Here is a 2,709-nt window from a genome sequence, read left to right on the forward strand (position 1 = left end):
TCATCCTCCTCCCAAATTAAAACTCTTGGAATTATTTTAATTGTCAATTGCAATTTAAGTGAAATATGACATTGTGAAGGAATAGTTTTTAAAAAGTCTTAGCTTATTTTGGTTTTCTATGCATGCCAGCTGCTAAGTTAATTTAAATTTAACCACAAAATACTAAGCACACTTGCCTCTGCCCTTTCCTTTGCTTTCCAAGTAAAAAGAAAAAAGGGAAGTGAAGAAATGTTTTCTCAGATTCTTTCTCCTTTACTAGGATATCATTTTGAAAATGTGATGAGTTAATTAGAAGGATATAGGAACTCACAACTCAAAAACTGAATGATTAGATTAATAGTAATAACAAATACCATGATATCAATAGCTACTATTTGTTGCAATTACTATATCCAGGCACTGTGCTAATCCTGTAGATGTAGTCCCTTATTTATTCCTCACAACAAATCTGTGAACTAGATATGATTGGTATCATTTTGCATATGAGAAAAAAGGAGGCTTACAAGTACTTTGGCATGAATCAGAAAATAAACATTTTGTAAATGTTAAGTATTTTCGGGAGTATTAGTATCGTTTGGTGGAAGACAATCATGGGGAAATACATCAACAGAGGGAGTCACCTTTCTCAACCTCTATCATGATCATACCCAAGGTGAAGCGTGGCAGCTGAATCCCAGTGTGAAGGTTCAGTGCTAGCATAAAGAAGAGCAAGGAGAAGTTGGTGAAGCTGGGGCAAAGTGAGGATATGTGTGTGTGCAGGTGTGTATGTTTGTGCATAAATTTGCATGTGCATGTTTGTGTGCATGTATGTATGCACAGGTGTGTGCAAATGTAGACTTGTGTGTACACGTTTGTGCACATGTACATACACATATGTGCACCTATGTTTAGGGAGTAGGAACCAGGATGGGGAGGAAGTATAGAGTAGTGCCAACACAGGAGTGATATCAGCCTCCTTTAACATGTCTAGTGCAACCTGACCATCGGGTACAGATTTAAGAACAGACCATCCTTCTAGAGTAGGGTCCAGGAGGTGTCATGTTGAGCTTGGCATTGACTATCCAATGTCTGGATTTTGGGCTGGTCCAGTGGGGTAGACTTATGGGGGAGGGGTTAGAGGGACTAAGGCAGCAGGTAGGCTCTGAGGGGGTGGTGTATACTTACCACGTGGCACAGCTGTATTTCAAAAACTGAAGAGCAGATACAGTCCTACCATTCAAAGCTGAGGACATAAACTCATAGATTATTGGCCTTCTCTTGTTCCTGCCATATCTCCTATTTCCAGTTCTACCCACACTTACTCAAAAATGAGCTGCCTTCTTTCCACTGCTATAGAAGGGATTTCCTCCAAAACATTAAGCTCATAGATTTTTTTCAAACACTTTAGTTCTACAGGACTGCTTTCCTTCTTACAGGTATTATGACTGTGTGTGTGTGTGTGTGTGTGTGTGTGTGTGTGTGTGTGTGAAAACTAGAAAAAATTCAAACCTGGGGCTGAATCAGTCCATTGGAATCACAAAGGAATGTGAAGTTGTAAGACAATATCAGACATTCTAGAACTTGGGTGAAAGGTTTTCACATTCCCTCTCGGGTTCTGTCAAACCACATCACAAAAAGAAATTAATCAATAAACATATCAAATGAGAAAACATCACATTTTTGTCCTTGGCAGCATTGTATGGCTTCATGATGCTTCCTCATGGCAGGTTATTGTATGTGCCTCGGTTCAAGTCTCTTCCCTTTGTTCTCTTCTCCTTCTCTACCTTGGTTTCACCTTGGTTTAGGAGCAAAGCCAAAGTATTTCATTTGGAATCTGAGGAAAAGACAGAAATGATTCCCGGGATTTTGAACTTTCCTCTCTTGCTCCAACCTACAAGAGAGGCAACTCCGGAGAAGGTGGGACAAATAACAACTAACACTTGTCTAGTACTTTGTGATTTTGCAAAGTGCTTTTATAGATAAACTCACTGTTTCTCACAACAGCTTTGTGACATCATGATTATTGTTTCCCCTGGCAGAAAACAAAATGTCTCAAATAAGTTAAGCAAACAGCTAATAGGTTTTCTGAGATACCATGATGTCTCCAATGTAATGTGGGATTTTTTAACCTATCCTCACTCAGGTTATTAGGGGAAATCCTCAGCACCCATGCCAGGACTCTAAAATCATGTAGGCTTGAACTTTCCTTGATTTAAATAATGACCATGACTCGCTTGCTCGCTCACTCACTCACTCCAGTTCCAATGGAGACTTGAAGTCAGTGGGTTAATGCTTTTTCCTTTTTCCCTTTTTCTATTACAGGAAATAAATACCTTTTTGAGATACGTTTTATTGAGCAAATGCTGATTGACCTTCTATTATGTGTCAAATGCTGTCCTATGGCTTGGAATATGATTGTTAGCCAAATCTTGCCTTTCTACAGTTTGCATTCTCATGGAGTGGGGCCTAAAAAAATTTTGATAATGAATGCGGCACTAGGTATTCTATGACAGTTCTTTGCATTAGAAACAAGTCACTAGGTTTAGCTCACAAACAAGGAGAGAGGATTGCACTGGGCATGTGTACCAGTAGTTGGTGGTCTTTGGAAGCCATTTTAAAGAAATTTCTATCAAAGGATCTGAGAATGTCTCTCAGAGGCCCAAAATATCCCTCCCCAACAATGACATGCTTAATAAGTAAAATCTATAAGCCAACTTCTCCCTTCATATG

At 39.2% G+C, this 2,709-nt stretch overlaps 1 long non-coding RNA gene across 1 annotated transcript; it reads right to left on the reverse strand.

Moving 5' to 3' along the window:
• Positions 1-509: 509 nt before the first annotated feature.
• Positions 510-1,508, reverse strand: LOC105543545. Its single transcript, XR_001006641.1, has 3 exons — positions 1,302-1,508; positions 1,165-1,222; positions 510-692 (listed from the first exon to the last, which is right to left on the reverse strand). It is a non-coding gene; the product is annotated as an uncharacterized LOC105543545 (long non-coding RNA).
• Between the last annotated feature and the right edge of the window lie 1,201 nt (positions 1,509-2,709).

The sequence above is a fragment of the Mandrillus leucophaeus genome, unplaced genomic scaffold (assembly GCF_000951045.1).
Source record: "Mandrillus leucophaeus isolate KB7577 unplaced genomic scaffold, Mleu.le_1.0 Scaffold285, whole genome shotgun sequence".
In the NCBI taxonomy this organism is placed as follows: domain Eukaryota; kingdom Metazoa; phylum Chordata; class Mammalia; order Primates; family Cercopithecidae; genus Mandrillus; species Mandrillus leucophaeus.